This window comes from Eschscholzia californica, unplaced genomic scaffold (genome assembly GCF_041429995.1).
Source record: "Eschscholzia californica isolate CP2 unplaced genomic scaffold, dmEscCali1.0.p SCAF_3, whole genome shotgun sequence".
NCBI classification, from domain to species: Eukaryota; Viridiplantae; Streptophyta; class Magnoliopsida; order Ranunculales; family Papaveraceae; genus Eschscholzia; species Eschscholzia californica.
The window spans coordinates 24,391,097-24,410,014 of record NW_028238420.1 but is presented as its reverse complement, the minus strand read 5'-3'; the positions used below and the strand labels follow the sequence as shown (position 1 = coordinate 24,410,014).

The 18,918-nt window shown below is 38.1% G+C and overlaps 1 long non-coding RNA gene and 1 pseudogene across 2 annotated transcripts; one reads left to right on the top strand and one right to left on the bottom strand.

The window, feature by feature from the left end:
• Positions 1–3,982: 3,982 nt before the first annotated feature.
• LOC147549150 (uncharacterized) lies at positions 3,983–5,311 on the top strand (annotated as a pseudogene). Its single transcript, XR_015238132.1, has 3 exons — positions 3,983–4,691; positions 4,784–4,953; positions 5,177–5,311. The product of XR_015238132.1 is annotated as an uncharacterized LOC147549150 (transcript).
• Positions 5,312–8,093: 2,782 nt separating this feature from the next.
• LOC147549149 (uncharacterized) lies at positions 8,094–14,406 on the bottom strand. The gene is made up of 3 exons (XR_015238216.1): positions 12,613–14,406; positions 8,167–10,440; positions 8,094–8,122 (listed from the first exon to the last, which is right to left on the bottom strand). It is a non-coding gene; the product is annotated as an uncharacterized LOC147549149 (long non-coding RNA).
• Between the last annotated feature and the right edge of the window lie 4,512 nt (positions 14,407–18,918).

The window sequence follows — 18,918 nt, the reverse complement described above, 5'->3', positions numbered from 1 at the left end:
TAGATGCCTTGGAGATCCATTCCTGCGAATCAGTTGAAACATTCCCTTTGAGCTTCATGAATCAGCAGCACACTGGTGCCTAAATTCCTTGTCTGTTACGGAAATTGTATAAGTTTAATGGAGTAAAGAAACAACAAATTGATTGAACAGTATAACTAAGACACTCCAAACACTACAAGTGAAATGTATAAAAGACTAGAAATTTAAAACATTCAAACCACTAAGCAGTTATTATTTCAGGACCATGTAGAAACAAAAAATAAATCAAATACTGGGACTCTGGGAGAGGTTTATCATATAGGCACTCAAATCAATTGATATCGTGTTAAGATCCTCCACCTGCTTATCTTCATAAAAATAAAATTCTTCTATTTTAGTATTAGTCTTGATCTTTTCATCTTGAATCATAATCACCACTACCTATCTCTCGACCTGGTATAAGACTCTCCAAATTGCAATATTGTCAATAAGAATCTTTTCCCTGTTACAAAAAGTATAAGTCGTTATGAAAATTATAATATAATCACTTAATACATTTATATAAATCTAAGCTAAAACACAATAAAGTATATCATAATCATAAATCAAATCTTTTTAGTAGACACAAGTAAATAAAACCCAAGTGAGTATTATACCTGGAATTGAATATTAATCTTTTTAGTATATTTGTCTGAGTTCTTAGTTGGATATTGCACTTGAGGAAAAGGATGTAGGAAGTCTGATCAGACGATAGAGGTTTGGGATTATGTTTTCTGTGATGATCCTTCTGTAATTCAGCAAAAACTTCTGAATCCGTTCTAAGCAAGATGAAACATGAATTTTTTGTTCTCTAGTAAAGAGGGAGAGTTTAATATTTAATATTATTACCGAATGATGTTAAAGGTGAAGTAAAGAATTATTTTATAATACATAGTATAATTATAATAAAACTTCATAGTAAATATCATTAGTTGTACTAAAGAAAGGAGATTGTTCAGGCAATAATATATGAACCCTCTTGCTGTTAGTGCACCTAGATAGAGCTACGTATAACTGTCCGTGACTAAAACCTGGAAACCGTGGATCAATTCCCACATGTGTAACTGACTGGCCTTGAGACTTGTTTATTGTCATTGCATAAGCTAATCGAAAAGGAAACTGGCGAGAAAGAGATTCTAGGAATAAATACTGTGTTATCACGTTTATCGCCAGTTAGGATTTTAGCTTCAAGAACTCGCGTTGCACAGTTGACAACCATCAATCTAGTCCCATTGCATAGTCCATCTTTAGGAGAAAGATTCCTTAGCAACATAATTGGATAACCGACTTTTATTTGCAACTTGAATAGCGGCAATCCTGAAGGATTAAGCGAGTTGAGTAACTCGGTTGGGTAGCTAGCATTAAAAGAGTAGTTGTTATCTTCAGTTTCATCCAATTTGTCAGCAGCTAGGTAAGTGATCATTTCACCTGGAGTTATGCTTAAAGCTGTTATATTTATAGATGAGACATCTTCGTTCCATGCAAACAAAATGGTTCGTTCTGTAAGATAATCGACCGTAAGATTTTGAACCATATTTAACTCAGGATAAATTTCATTTATGAGTTCTAGAGTACGACATCTATGTAGGTAAGAAGGTAACTGAAAGTTGTCTGACTCATTTGTTCTTGCCTACATAAGAAAGTACAATATGCGTTATATAAAATTCTACTTGCATGTAAACATACGTAAAATTATAAAAGAAATGGCAACAAACACATTATGAAAATGAGGTAAAGAACATACTTGTTGAAGGAAAGTTCGAAACATGTGATTGTCGGCGTCATCCGAATTGAGACGCATGTTTTGTGATAGAGTGGACACCTTAATGTTGATCCAAAGATATGATCTCCTTCATGAGGCTCTTACTATCTACTCGCGGACTCCTTTTGGTATAACGGGAAGTATTTGACGGAAGTCACCACCAAGTACAACAGTCAATCCACCAAAGGGCTTATTGTTATTACGAATATCTTGGAGGGAACGATCAACCGCATCAACGCAATATTTATGTTGCATTGGGACCTCGTCTCATATAATCAATTTTGAAGTTCGGAATAAATCAATAAGTGATGTTTGCTTACCAATGTTGCAAACACAGTCGTCATGCACATCTAGAGGAATTCGAAAAGTTGAATGAGTTGTTCTCCCTCCAATATTGTTATTTTTTCGACATGTTGTTGCAATTTTATTGTATAAAAAGGTTTTTCTTGTTCCAGCACCACCGTTGAGAAAAAATAGTAAACCTTCATTGTTACTTACAGATTGAATAATAGACTGCAAAGCGTGTCTTTGTTCATTATTGAGAAGGTTAACTCTTAAAGTCAATTATATTTCATTGATTGATGTTTGTAGTTTCATGTGCTCCCAGATAAAACGGTTGCAAGAAATTCGATGCCATTGTAGATGCGGTTGAGGCATAGATGGGAAATCGTCTTTTAGAGTTTTACATACTCTAATAGGATTTCGTTAAGGAGGTGAAATCCAAAATCTCGTATTGAGAGTTTGTCGGTTCTATAATACCTCGTGTAGTACGAAGTTGATGTGCAAGATCATCACAAATGTTAAGTGCGAACTTATCCCATAAAGAAGATGGATTTAGCGGCGTACATTCTAACAAAATGATTGAAAACAGTCTCCGTAATTGATAACCTGTATTTATATTCGCTTCTTAGACACATAATACCCATTCACCATCATCTTCTAAAATTCTACGAGCAACACATGCTGATTTGAATGTGTCATACAACATCCCATTTAAAGTATGCAATGATTCAAATGACACCGGGCCTTTCACAATAAGTAACAATAAACATAAATAAAATCTTTCCCCCTCGTTTGGATTAACAAAATACATTCTTTCTATTGAAAAAAAAAATTCCGTCCAACCCACAACTTAGATTGTTTGTCCCACGCATAGTGTTGTGGAAATTCTTTATAATTGTAATTTCTTGCAATCGGATCCATCTCACACCGGAAGAAAAAAACCATTAAGGTAGAAATTTCGTTAGCAGTTTTATATTGAATGACATCTAGATTGTCCAGAGGTTGGAAAACCACATGATGCATGTCAGGTAAATGCACAGCCAACCTCACAACAGATGGATATTCTTCATGTAGTAAATAACCGAATAATCTCCATGCCGCCTCCGGAGGCGCAATAAATCGAGAGTCTAGATATTGTTGAATTTCATCTGCTGCACCTACAACTATTGTAGCACGATCACCTCCTTTGAAAATATATTTGTTAATATATTTAACACACCATACACTTGCACAAACTTCCACATTAATGTGGCGATCAAATAACTTAGAAAGGTGAGGATTATAAGGAACAACATCCCTATTATCAACAAAATGACCCCTGACGAATAAAGCACGACCATCATTGCGACAACGATATAATGGGTATCCATCTTCCCCTATATTTGTTTTGTCCACATACGCACGGGGGTAACTTTTAGAGCATTTCTCGTTTATCATACACGGTGATGTAGGACGCCGTAGACCATATGGACCGTGTACCATATAATTTTTGAGTTAATTCCTATTTGGCCCCCTACTTTGTGACCAGCTTCCTTTATGGCCCCTTATTTTCTGTAAATTCAAATATAACCCCCTTTTTTTATGTAAATGTCCTAACTATCCTTCCTTTAAATATTTTTTCAAAATAAAATAAAAAAACAAACATAATTCCACCTCACTTCCCTCTCCACCACTTATCTTTCTCCACCTCACCTCTCTTCCCAACTCATTTCTCTCTCTCTCCAACTCACCTCTTTCTCTCTCCACTTCACCTCTCTCTCTCTCTCCACCTTACTCTGTCTTCTCCGATGAAGGTCGCCGGCCGGCAAATTTTTCCGGCCGGCGACCTTGAAATTTTTTTTTTTATTCTCTCATCTCTCTCTCTCTTTATAAACCAACTACTTCTTCTTCCTACTCTGTACCCACTTCAAGTCTCACTACTTTCTCTCTCTAGAAAAAAACCCTCTTTGAGTTTTTAGGGTTTTGAACATTTAAACACAGAGGTAACTTAAAAATGCTTATGAGAAGTTCTTCAGCTCCTATTTTCGATTCATGGGTTCCTCATATTCATACAAAGGAATCTTCTCCAGAACCATAATTGATCCCTCAAATTCCTAATATTCCAAGATCAAAATCAATTTCTAAAACATCTTCAAGAAATTTGATTTCACCAAGTAAAGATTCAGTGAAAAAGATGAATAGGGCTTTATCAGAAACTGATTTGAGAAAATCTTCTGTTCCACCCAAGAGGAGGAACTCATTAGATATGGGTAGTTTTAGGTTTTCTTCTGTAGATATAGAAGAAAAGGAAGAACAAGATTTAGAAATTAAATCTTCTCTTAATCGATTGTTTAGTAGTTCTGGGTTAGATGAATTAGTAGATGAGGGTTTTACTGGTTCTGGGTTGGTTCCAGTTTTTGGTGGTGGTGCAAATGGAAGTGATGGTGGTAAGATTTGTGGTGGTGGTCTGAGAGGAGGAGGAGGAGGAGGAGGAGGAAGATCTCATGATGGAGATAATGATGAAGATTTTGGTTCTTCAGATTATAATAATGGCGGAAATAAAGGAGTTGAATCTTATTACAAGAATATGATTGAATCTAATCCTGGAAATTCTCTTCTTCTTGCAAATTATGCCAAGTACTTGAAAGATGTATGAAATTCTCTCTCTAAAAATCTCCATTTTTCTCTCTTTGTTAAAATGTATGTTGTGATTAACCTAATTGTTGTTTTTTATGGAAACAGATTGGTGATGTAGTTGGAGCTGAAGAATATTATGGAAGAGCAATTCTAGCAAACCCTAATGATGGAAATGTTTTATCACTCTATGCAGATCTAATTTGGCAAACACATAAAGATGCTTCTTGTGCCCATGCTTACTTTGATCAAGCTGTTCAAGCTGCTCCTGATGACTGGTAATTTCCAATCTCAAATTTTGAATTGATTTTGATAGGATTGAATTGAAACACTGGGTTTCTTTCAAAATCAACAAATAAATAATTCCCAGACTTAATAATCTTTCCTTTTTTTTTGTAAGAGTAATTGATTTTAGTTAATCTGGATGATTTAAGATATGGGTTCTATTCTGATGTTACAAAATTATTAAATTTAGCTAAATTTTTGTAATTGGAATTGCAGTTTTGTTTTTGCTTCATATGCTAAGTTACTGTGGGATGCTGAAGAGGAAGAAGATGAAGATGAAACATAGCATAATAATAGTAATCATCATTCTCTGCAAACAAGTTTCTTAAATGGAGCTTCTCATGTGGCGGGTCCAACCAAGAGAGAGAGAGATGAGAGAATAAATAAAAAAAAAAAAAAAAAATTGAAGGTAGAGTGAGGTGGAGAGAGAGAGAGATAGGTGAGGTGGAGAGAGAGAGAGAGAGGTGAGGTGGAGAGAGAAAGAGGTGAGTTGGAGAGAGAGAGAGAAAGAGATGAGTTGGGAAAAGAGGTGAGGTGGAGAGAGATAAATAGTGGAGAGGGAAGTGAGGTGGAATTATGTTTGTTTTTCTTTTTTTTTTTGAAAACATATTTAAAGGAAGGGTAGTTAGGACATTTACATAAAAAAAAGGGGGTTATATTTGAATTTACAGAAAATAGGGGGCCATAAAGGAAGCTGGTCACAAAGTAGGGGGCCAAATAGGAATTAACTCATAATTTTTTACTGTATCAAAAAGTTGAGGATCGTTATCTGGATCCGGAAATTCTGTAAAAATAAATTTATCAACCTGAGCAGGTGTGTTAATTTTGTCTTGTTGTTGAAGGAAGATGAGAGCGTGCATATGAGGCAATCCACGTTTCTGAAACTTTATTGTATAAACATGAGCGACTGCTTTTTCGAATAAACCATCCTTATTAATTACACCCATAAAGTTTTTGCACTTTAACTCAAACACACGAGCAACTAAATCAGGTCGATCAATAACTGTTTGATTTGATAATAATGCCGCTGTTATCTTTGGCCATTTGGGATTTGCCGTCATAGTTAAGAATATATCTGTATGACTATGATAACGTGAGATTTCCATAGAGTCCTGATATATCTCAAACAAATGTCTACTACTACCTGTGAAGGAGGATGGCAAGATAAATCTACGACCTATTTGATCGGGACGTAACCCAGCACTTCCAATATCTGCCAGACCACTACATAGTTCTGAACACAGCTGACTTTGATGAAGTCTAATATAATTTAAGCGGTTCTGCTCAGTTGAGGCCCATGCCTCTACCAAAAACACTTGGACTAAATTACATCCCCTTAATATACTTGAATATTCATCAGGACGCTAGAATAGACGATGGTTGTAGAATTGCAGGTGAGTAAGGCGTTTTCTGCTCACTCGGTCTAATTTAGTATCCCACTGTTTTAGTTCCGGCTCCCATCCCAACTCACCATATGGAAATAGCAAAACATAATGCAACGATAAATAAGCAGGATGACAGTCAGATATTCTCATCAATTTAGTACCACCATTCAAGTGTAAGATTATATCACGGGATGAAGTTACTTCGGTGCCATCTCCTGGGATTATTACAGCAATTTCTTCAGTTGCATGTAGATTATAGCGGCGTCTGTCGATTGCCGGGCTATAGTGTAGACTAACTAGTATATCTTTGTTTGGGCCATTCAACTGCATTAAAATTTCGTGAACCTGACCATAAATTGGTAAAAAGCAATACGTTCCTTCAAAGTTTCCTGGATAATGCGAAGAATTGAAACATCTAAGTCGTCATTTCTTCGATTACGAATGTTTTAAGCAATGCATGGATCATAAATATAAAGTTGCGCATAAGATGGAGTTGTTCCTTGCTCTGGTATGAGGCACCCGGTTCTATTACGCAATTCACCATGTATAGTGAATAGATAGGACCTTGTCCACTGAAAATTCTGCGTTCTAAATTGCATCCAAGACTTGTGAAAGCAATTGACGCGTTGTAGGGTCTAATATTACATCGGAATGCTACAGATTTAGCGTCAATACCATCATATAAGGCTTTTAACGACAAAGGGGGTTCGCGCAGTTGCGGTAGTGATGGGTCATGAAAATGTCCCATCTAAGTCGTTTAATTTAGCCAAGTTAGTCGATTTCGAGTCTTTATTATAGTAAAATGGTTGGTTTTCTTGATTAGGTGTCTTTTGCGGAGTTAGATGTGAAAAACGGTTAAAAACGAGGAAAAGATGCATGAAGGGTATTTTGGTCATTTGGAGTCAAGGACAATCTGGTAATTTGGCCAAGGTCAGTGCGTGGTTGAAAAGTAGAGGTCGAGACGAGTCCGTAGGAGAAAACGGAAGTCAAATCGGAGTCCGGATGAGTGAACTAGGCAAAGTCAAAGTTGGGTCAAATGCTGTTGACTTGGTGGGATACTCTCGGTAGAATTCGGGCATACGGTATTGTGCCGGACACGTGGCGAAGTCTGGAGGCCATTGCATCTAAGTTGTGTATACCCGGGGAACAGCGAAGTGTGGCCATCGAGTACGATCCAGTGTAGCGCGTTTCAATTTAATCCACTAGTCCCTTGCTCGCGTTTTAATCGCAGTCGTTCCCTGCCGCGTCATCAAGATCCAACGGTTACTGAGCGTCCTTCTCAATCTAATGCTTCCGTGTAAACCGTAGCAACTTAATCCGGTAGTCCCGTGGCCACGTTTTAATCGTGACCGTTGCCTTCCGTGTTTTGTAGATCGCACGGCTGCTGTAAGTCCCAGCCTTTATTGCTAATCCCGTGCACCCGAAGCTGCTTAGCTTCTGTGCTCCCAACCACGTGGCTTTGTGTCGTCCATCCAGATCCGTGCATTAATAATCCGACGGCTGCTGCTCCTAGCACAAGATAACATGGTGAATTCGGCTACACTGTAGCTTCCGAATTAAAGCCCAACGGACAGGCGACGCGTGGCTCTGTCTTTTCTACTTTAATACCCCCGAAATTACCTAATAGCCACCTGGTTTGTCCTTTTAACCCATTAAATCCCAAAAGTAACCCTTCCTTTTAATTCTTTTTACCATTTAACCCAACCAAAACCCTAACCCATCTATAAATAGCACCTTTCTCCTCCATTAGAACCCAGACTTGCAAACCCTCTCATATCTTCATCTCCTTCTCCTCTTTCTGTCCCTCTTCTTACCTAATACTCCTTCTTCTCATCTACCTCTTCTACCATTAATAAACCTCTTCTTACTCAATCCCTCTTCTATGAAATCCATCTTTTTCTATCTTCTTCTCTACCACTATTCTTTCTTCCATTAATAGTCTTCTTCTTCTCCCTTCCATATTCTTCTATCATCTTTACCCTCTTCATCTCTTCTTTCCAACTTTCTAGATCTAATTTCTTCTTTCCCTTTCTTTTTCTTATTTGGGTTGCAATAAAATAGCTATTACTTGGATTTCTTGGAGTACAATTCTTGAACATAAATGGAGCAAATCTTGGACATCAAAATGGAGATACATGGGAATATGGAATTTGAGCATTCTTGGTGATTTCTTTCCATTACTTTCTTAGTATTTTCATTAATTTTACAATGTCAATGAATGTTATTCTAGATTCCATGTATAGTTAATTTAGCAATCTAAGGTTGTAAATGAAACCCATTTTGGATCTTTATAATACTTGTTCTTGATTAATTAAATCCTTTGATGTGCCTTAATGCCTATTGATTGTCATTTCATGTTGATTCTATAACCTTATTGTCATTCATGTATTATAATTAGATATTTCATGCTTTTATTGATTTATTAGATGAGATATGCCTTTTAGATCTTGAATGATAGTGTAGGAAATTAGTTTTATATGGTAGTCAATCATACATTCTTAATTATAAAATTGTTTTATCTAAAATATCATCCGGAATCCAAATAGTTCATTATATTGGATCCCGAGTAAATACAAAAGAGATTTAAGTAATTAAGTGCTTGTTTTATAAAGTGAAATTATGTGGTGGATTTTATAACCTTAGATATCCTCTTCTCTCACCTCTCACTTAGATAGTTTATTTACTTTTATTTGTTTTCTTATTTCTCATATATCAATCTACAATTTTATGTGGGGTGTGTGTGTAGTCTAAGTTAGCTATTGACATTTTGATTATTGGGCTAAACTCGCCGTCAATGTCTAAAGTTACCTACCTATCTCTTGGGACGATACTCGATCTTATTTTCAATACTATAACTTGACCCCGTATACTTGCGGGAATAGACCTATTTTTAGGCCCATCAAGTTTTTGGCGCCGCTGCCGGGGATAGGTTTAGTAGTTAGGATATTGTTTGCTTGTTTTGTTCATTAGTTTAGTGTTATTTGTTAACTTAGACGTTTTTCTTTCTTTATTTTCGTAGTTTCTTATCTTTTCTTTTTTTTTCAGGTACCACTTAATGAGAAAAGCCAAAAAAAAACGAGAACATAGGAGCGAAGGGGAACAAAAGAATCAGAAAGGAATCGGAAGGAAGAACGAAAAGAGAGGAGCATCCGCTAATATCGTATTCTATCTCTTTCTTTCTTACTTGTGTGTGATTGGTTGGATGAGTTTTGATTTGCATTGATAGCTTGTTTGTTAGTTCCTTGAGCATTGTGAGATCATGGCCCGTTCTTATAACGGTTGGCCATTTGATGATGATGATGAGCTTATTTCGAGGATTCCCCGCACTAACCGACCTGATATGACCTTAGGTGAATACCAAAGGATGTGTAGAGATGCTTCGATTAGTGAGGGGAATAGACCATTTGAGTCTGACCGGTCTCGTATGACCCTAGGAGAATACCGACATATATATAGAGATGGTCAAATTAGTGATGGATATGGTCCGATAGTAAATATGTATGAGAGACCTTATAGTCCACACTATTCTGAGACCAATGATTTTAGGGGCAGGTACGATCCTAGTATGTACGGTGGGAGTTATTATCAAGAGTCTTCATCTCGTTACACTTGTGAGCCTTATCATGAAGAGACTCTTGAAGATAGTTCTCAATTAGAGTTTATGAGTCGTCTGACTGAAATGATGTTACAACTTAAAGAGACACAAGACCGATTTGAACATATGCAAACTCAAATGCAGCAAGAGTTACAACAAACGCAGACTCAACTGCAACAAGAGTTACATCAGAGGTTTGAGTCTCTAAATCATCAATTAGAATCTCTAAATCGTCCATTAGAGATGATGATATCACAGTTATTAGCCGACGAGGAAGGGGTTTTACCACCCCAAACTCAAGAGGGTATTAGGTCCGATGGCGAGGGTAATACGTCTAACCCTAGTACTAAGTTAAATGTCGACGAATCAACTGAGAGGACCCAAGAGCTTGAACAAGTTGATAACCTTGTTGTCTCATTTCCTCGACATATGTCATCTCATCATGATAGGTTAGACGTTGATGTTCAGGGTGATGGCTCTACGAGCAAGTTTGAGGATGACTGATGTGACACGAAAATGTCACATTTAAGGAGCCTAACATAGACTAATTAGTCCTTTTCGAGTGTTATCAATAACATTTTATGTGTTTTTCTTGTTTAGGTACCATATTTGGAATAAAGAACTTAATTCGGAATAAAGGGAGCGAATTATCACTATCAATTCATGTACCCAAAACGAGAGAAAAAGACTTCAAACAAATCAAATGAGAAGAGGAGTCAAAGACGAGTCCAACGGTGAAAACGGAAGTCAATTCCGAGTTCGGACGGGGAAGTTGTGAAAGAAAGAAGTCGAGGTTCGGTCTTAAAACAAAGATGCTATGAAGGCACCCTCCTTTGGTTATAATTCTAGAAGACACCCTCTTGATTTCCAAGTGAAGATTAAAACCCAAGTCTAAAACCCAAGCCCAAAGAAGATGAAAGAAGGAAGAGATTTTGGAGGCACCCAATGGACTCAAGTTTGAGTCAAAGTCAAGGTTGACTAAGTCTAGGGTTTGAGTCAAATACACTATTCATCTTCTTCTTGAATCATTCAACAACCAAGAGAAGTAAGAGAAAAAGAGAGAGAAAGGGTGGCTAGGGTTGGTGTTCTTGGTTGCTAGAGTCTAGAGAGAGAGAGCTTGAAAGAGAGGGTTTGAAGAGAAAGACAAGAGAGAGGAAGAAGGAGGATCCGGCCAAAGCTAGGGCCGGCCAGCACACTAGGCCGGCCTAGCTTTGGCCGGCCGAGCAGCAGCTCGGGCTGCAGCACCAGCAGCTGCTCGGGAGCTGCTCGGGTAGCACGGACAGCAGCAGCAACAGCACGGCACCAGCAACAGTTGCTCGGCACAGCAGCAGCAGCAGCTACACGGGAGCAGCAGCAGCAGCTCCGGGACGCAAGGACAGCAGCTCCGACCGGACACAAGGACGCAAGGAAGCTTGCTCAGCTGCTCGGATGTGCACGGCTGCAGCTCGGGACGTACGGGAGTGCAAGGGACGGCCGCGACTTGCTCGGATCTGGCCGGACTTTCTTGGACAGCCACTTCCTTCAACTTGGCCGGATTTTTTCTATGGTTTCCGGCCACCTTCTTGGCCGGAAAACTTAGGGCTTTTACTCCCCATGTCTTGATCTAGCTTCCCATGTGGTTTGATTTGATTTTGGGTGAAAAATCTCTAGAGAGAGAAAGCTTGATGAAGCTTTAATGGTGGATGTTCTTGAGATGGAGAAGATGATGATGAGTGCTATGGGGAAATCTGATTTTTACTCGGGGACACCCAAATTGCATTTTTAAAGGGAAATCCAGAAAATCGCTAGGGGGAGATCGACTACACTTAGAGATTCATTTTTCTCGACGAACCTAGCCTCGAGCCACATCGAAAAAGGGGGATTTCTCTTATCATTTCTTTTCATTTATTACTTATTCACCATGTTAGCTAAATCAAGTGTGTCGATTATATGAGATGAAATGTGATGAATTTGTGATTATGTTTAATATGATTTGATATTTTGATTATGAATTGATGTTCATTTGATTCGATTATCGTTTTGATCGTATTTTCATGTGTCTTGTCAAGCACTTCGCATAGTTAATAGACGAAACGAGGTATTCAATATCGATAGTAGTCTAAGTCATAATTTCATGTGTCTTGTCATGCACTTCACATAGTTAGGCGACTAGACAACACTTTCGTTGACTCGGGATTAACCGATTATGACGTTTGTTTGACTAAGTGTGATCTCCGGATATACGTAGTGCTTATAGACATCACATTAGGAGTCGAACATCGATTATACTTTGAAACATTAGATCGGACTACACATAGTCGTAGATTTATCATTATGGATTCCCGGACTTCGACACCTCTCTTACTTATTTGTTGCCCGAATCGAGTCTTACCGTCTCCCGACTCTTGTTCCTCCGAATAACTCTTCTCTCGAATCTCTCTCGCCCATTTACTTTGTTGTTTAATTTAGTTTTACTTGTTTTATTCTCTTCTTGTTGCTTACTCGATCATAAACCTCCCACTTTTATCTTGTTCTTTCCTTTTTAGTCTAAGTTAGTGAGTGACTCGTAGACCGGTGGGCTAGACTCTCCCGATAACCGGACTACCAACCTATCCTTGGATCGACTCCGGTTTTACCGGTTACTACTTGATACCTCCGCTTGGGTGTACAACCTTTTCGGGTGCATCAATGACACGATTCCGAACTATCCAATTTTTGACACTTGTAAGGAGTCAGTCTTAGATGCAATGCTAGGAAGGCCTGATATTATAACTGACTGCGAGGCCCCAGATGTCTTTGAGGATATTGATGACGTAGTAGCTAGAGACATGTTGGATAGTTTGTCAGACTATTTACCTAAGGAAACCATGGACCTTGACTTGGTCCCCGAGCATACTGCCTTACCCTTAGAGTCTAGTTCGACTTTCCACATGATCTCAAACTCGGTTGTTGATCCCTTTTGGGACATTTCAGACGTCTTTCCAAAGACGTCTATGGACATAGTGGATATTCTGTCAACTAAGCTTCCAGATGATTTTTTGCCTTCGACTGATATTTTGACTATTCACATGTATGTCGATCCTTTTGATGATTTCTTTGTTGTCGTTCCTTCTATTTATACCTACTTAGTGGACTGTGCACCCACTAAGTTTGGGGATGGCTTGTTTTCTTTTATCGTCTCATGTGCACTTCATATTCTTTATTTTTTTTTGAGACGATTAGCACCTGCATATAGCTTTCTTTGGGTTGACCCCCAAATTTTTCGTCTTTTGCTTTATGATCGTTAGGCCGATTAATGGGTCTTGATGTTTGTGGGTATCATCTCTGGAAACCCTCCACGAGACATAACTCGTGTTCTTGTGTGAAATCAAGAGAACTAAAGGCTAATTGCATAGCTCAATGCAATCGTGTATACCCGCGTTAGTGGTAGGTTTTATATGGTCATATGTTTTATGTGCTTCATTCTCATGATATTTGTTGATATTTTAGGAGCATTTCTTATATGTTTTACTTCCGAGGCGTGGTTTCTTCCAAGTTTGGGGATGGCGCGAGCTTGGCATCAACTTGGAACCTCTTTATACATGAGCCTTGGTAGTATCATCTTTTATCTCCTTCGGTTATGGTAATATCTCTCCACTCTTCTCTTTAGATTGACGAGCCTCTTTATCTTTTGGTGAGTATATGCTTAGAACATTGAGGACAATGTTAGTTTTAAGTTTGGGGATGCGGGATATGACCATAACCAATGCATGACCATGGGTTTCAAAGACAAAAGGGTTCAAATTAGCCAAAATTTGAAAATTTTGAACATATTGAGTAGATTTGCATGTGATTCTACTGATAGTTTTAAGAATTTTGATGCATATGTGTCGAGTTGATGAGTTTTGTGATTGCTAATGGCCTTTGCATGAAAGTCGAGTCTTTTAGTGTTTGTGTTGTGCCATGTGAGTGACATCTTAGTGAAGAAGAAACATCTCTAAGATACCTAAAGTAGTCATTAGTGGAGACTTAACCCATGTGAGAGCTCAAAGCCTAAATTGCCATTCGAGTGTACTCTTCCGCGCTAACTCCGAGTAGAATGAAAAGCTACTCAACCTCGTAACTTATAAAGAGCTCATTTGATCTCGTGTGCTCAATTTCCTTAGCCACTAGGAGTGACATTAGGATAGCGAATTAACCTTACCCTTGTAGTCCATGAAACCCAATGAGAATGTCAACTAGAGGAAAGCGGATACTCCATCACCATCCATCATCTTATATCCCGAGAATGAAGACATGAGATAAAAGAATGAAGAATGTCAAAAGCAAGTATGAAATGAAAAGTTGATTGCAAGAATAGAGTTGTGTGTGTTGTATTTTGTTTTGGTTGTTTGTATTTGTGTTATGAAAAGAAAAAGAAAAAGAAAAGAAAAGAAGAAGAGAATGAAAAAAAAATATGAAAAAAAAGTGATATAAAAAAAAAAAAAAAAGAAGAAAGAAAAACAAGTGAAATAAAGTGATTTTAGTGTATGTTTGAGCATGTGTTAGCTCTTTTGTGTGAGTGATGTGATTGTATATATGTGTTGGTGTTTTTGTTCATGAATAAGTATTCGAAGCAAGAAACAAATGTTGAGATGCTTAAGAGGTTCTACCATAATGAAGAGGTCAAAATTCTCGGGAATCCACCACCATCACATCATCTATTGTATCCGCTAACCTTTAGAAGGCATTTTTAGAGGGTAGAATGGGTGAGAAGGGCAAGTAAGCTTCCCCACTCTATATAGTGGCTAATTCCTTTTCGAAGATCATTCGTTTCAAAATGTTGTCCTCGCCCCTTTTTATGTGTTGAGTCTATAGTCGTGATCACACTCACACATACGAGCGAACCATTCTTGAGTGATTTCATTTTTGGAGTGTATGTCCGTGAGGCCGAAGTCGAGGCGAAATGTACTAACTTGGGAATCAAGGTTTTGTGACTTCGGAACATAGATGTGCTTATTATGGTATGACACTTGCATTTTAGGGTAAGATCATTAGTGAAGAGATCTTTAGCTTTCGCTTGAACTTGTTTACTTGATTCATTATGTGTTGACATGCTTAAACCCTTTACTATATCAATCATGCTTATCTATGATTTGGATTTTGGACCCTAGTGTATTTGAAACCATGATGTTTGTGGGTGTCATCTATGGAAACCCTCACGAGACCACACTCGTCCACTAGGGCAACCTAGGGGTTTAACGGCATGTTGCATATGCTAAATGCAACCGGGATGCCTCCGAAAGTGAGTTAGGTTTTTCTTTTATTTTGTTTTGCTCGAGGACTAGCAAAATCTAAGTTTGAGGATGTTTGATGGGTCATGAAAATGTCCCATCTAAGTCGTTTAATTTAGCCAAGTTAGTCGATTTCGAGTCTTTATTATAATAAAATGGTTGGTTTTCTTGATTAGGTGTCTTTTGCGGAGTTAGATGTGAAAAACGGTTAAAAACGAGGAAAAGATGCATGAAGGGTATTTTGGTCATTTGGAGTCAAGGACAATCTGGTAATTTGGCCAAGGTCAGTGCGTGGTTGAAAAGTAGAGGTCGAGACGAGTCCGTAGGAGAAAACGGAAGTCAAATCGGAGTCCGGATGAGTGAACTAGGCAAAGTCAAAGTTGGGTCAAATGTTGTTGACTTGGTGGGATACTCTCGGTAGAATTCGGGCATACGGTATTGCGCCGGACACGTGGCAAAGTCTGGAGGCCATTGCATCTAAGTTGTGTATACCCGGGGAACAGCGAAGTGTGGCCATCGAGTACGATCTAGTGTAGCGCGTTTCAATTTAATCCACTAGTCCCTTGCTCGCGTTTTAATCGCAGCTGTTCCCTGCCGCGTCATCAAGATCCAACGGTTACTGAGCGTCCTTCTCAATCTAATGCTTCCGTGTAAACCGTAGCAACTTAATCCGGTAGTCCCGTGGCCACGTTTTAATCGTGACCGTTGCCTTCCGTGTTTTGTAGATCGCACGGCTGCTGTGAGTCCCAGCCTTTATTGCTAATCCCGTGCACCCGAAGCTGCTTAGCTTCTGTGCTCCCAACCACGTGGCTTTGTGTCGTCCATCCAGATCCGTGCATTGATAATCCGACGGCTGCTGCTCCTAGCACAAGATAACATGGTGAATTATATCAAAAGGATAATTCAGACGAAGGTAAATTTTAGAGTCGAACATCAATTACCCAAATTAGCAGATGCCTTTGATATATATGAATAAAAAAATTTGTGAACAAAAGATACGATGTTCATAATAATAAATTGCAAATTTCTATAATAACGTAAACTACTAATACGGATTAACTTCATTCTGTAGATTTTTAATCTGCAACGATAGCATCCATTGCATTAAGAAGAAACTTGGACTCCGTAGCATAATTTATTTTCGCCGCTTTCACAACTACTACCTTTAAATGTTTATTATAATTGTGAGTTTCTTCTTTCACTTTGAGATTGAAGATGTAATGTTTTGAAATGACACTATTAATAGTGTCATTGAACTTTTCTTCATCATCATCTTTCAAATTATACAAAGCTTCCGCTGATATACCCATAATCTCCTCACCAGCTTCCTGAGATGCAGTTGCGTATGTAGCACCAGAAATATCCTGTAGATTTAACTGTAGGATGTACCTGTAGTTGCAATCAGCAAATGTTTTATCACATTTGGGGCAATGTCACCGACAGTCGTCGTTCATAATGACCTTCTTGTTGCACTGGCGGCCCCCATCCATCAAGGGGCAAGCATTATAGTCAAAATTGTCAGTTTTGATGGATGAAATTGTGGCACTCACTGTGATGAAGTCAGGTTTATCAGAGGTTCCAAGTTGACCGTCTTCAATTTTGGATATATGGGTACGACGTGAACTCAATGTCCCTGAGAAATACTTAGATATTGAGATCGAAGTCGCACTGTTTCCTGTCGCGGCAACCCAATTTTGTAATTCGTGCGCCTCTGGAAGATCTGGGCCTACAAACAACTGAGTTGATGGGAACACTCCCACTGATTTTCTATTGAAATCGCAAATTCTTTCCGACTTCACAGACAGAACAGGAAACACTCCAGAATCAACCATTTGATTGATCTTCTGGACTTCCTCCTCGCACCTATTACCCCAAAGGGTAAGTTCTACATTATAGCCAGACTTATCTTTTAACCATATAGCCTTTTTTTGCGTTTGAGAACCATCCTTCTTCGCTACAGGTTTAGTCGCATTTATGGATGAAACAACCCTAATTATATCAACAAATGAATTAGGTGGTAGAGTTTCAATCTCACTAATGGGTATGAACTTGAAATGATGTCTAGGTATAGACGCATCATCCTCTTGACACTTTTGAACCCTCTAAGTACTTTTCTAGGTGTAACTCGTAATTGTTTCGAAGGTGATTAAAATTCTTTGAAGCGGGTTTCAACACCCCATTAGATATCAAATACACGCTGTCAACTTCTATATCAGTGTAGAACTTATCGGCCACGTCGTTAAAACACGTAACATGTAAATCTCCACATTCGGAATCAAGCACATCGAACAAAAATAATTTCCCTGTTCTCCGAGCATTTGCGTTGGTTCTGATCGGACCTTTCGTTGTCACTCTAACTTTCACTGTCCACCTTTTCAGGTAAGGAATCAAGTCCTTGATCTATAACTCTTTTGAAGGAGTTCCTTTCTTAAAAGAATCCAAATCTTGGTTGTGATCCGAAACATATTTCCTCTTCATTGTCCACATAACATTGGCTATGATTAATTATAAAATATAAGCAAGGGTAATGTCACTCAAAACCCTAGTGTGCTAAATCTATCAAAGAACATAAAACCCCATAATCGTTCTGACTAAGTGAAATTGGGGTTGTTGTAACCGAGCTAATAGAGTAGTTTTTGTTCGTTATAAACCAACATGGAAAGCGATGAACATTTGAAATTATAGTATTAATTCTATATTAGTCACAACAATGTAAGTTAATATTAGGGTTATTGTGAAAGAGTAAATAAATAGTTGTTGTTCGTTCAGAAAGCTACATGGAAGGGACGAACATTTCAAATGATAGTAATAAATCATCTAACATAATTCACCTAATATATTCATATATAGATTATCTATAACATGCATGATGAAAAAGAGAATCAGTCATACCTCAGCCTTTGTAAAAGGTAGTTACTAAGAATATCAACTTTGTTTATTCTACAGAAACAATAAGTAAATAAATAACATAAAGTTAGTGATTCGTACATGAGTAGCTGACACAATATCTAGGAAGGGGAATATAATAATAACAATGTTATTGGGTTTTCAAACGTAAATTTGTTTTCCAGGTTTGATGATTGTGATTGTCAACAATCTCATACGACATATTCCGGGAGAAAACAATGACAAAGCATTGGTAGGTGATTGTATTATCAATGTAATAGATGGCCATAAAAAGGTTTTAAAAGGAGAACAAATAATAATATAATTGAAAAGCAAGGGCATAAACGTAACAGAAATTTTAGATGACAATAATATTTTATTTAAAAAATACAAACACAGAAGGTTATTATTTCATTTTTTGAGAAAAACATCATAACTAATTTGAAGGCAATAGTGGTTTAGTAGAGTAGCTAAGTTATGAGTCTTCACATTCCGACTTATTATGGTGTATTTCTTTTGACATTTTTTGCAACATATCACCATGTACGTCATACTAACCCCTTTGAAGCTTCGATATCATGACAAGATGTAAGACATTTGGGGCAAGGCGGCCATCGAAAGTAGTCATAGGTTGGAGGTGGATGCAGACATTGTGGTGGAGTCATAGTACATAGTGGAGATGAAGGTCGGTTAACTGATGATGAAGATGAAGACGACAATGTAGGGAATGGCGGCCTAATAGATTGCGATGAAGCAACCGATGTCAAATGTGAGGATGACCAATTAACAGACGGTAAAGACGCGACTTGTGTCTCAAACTCACCTGCTTTCCTCTTTCTATTACGTGTTGCTTTCTTTAGC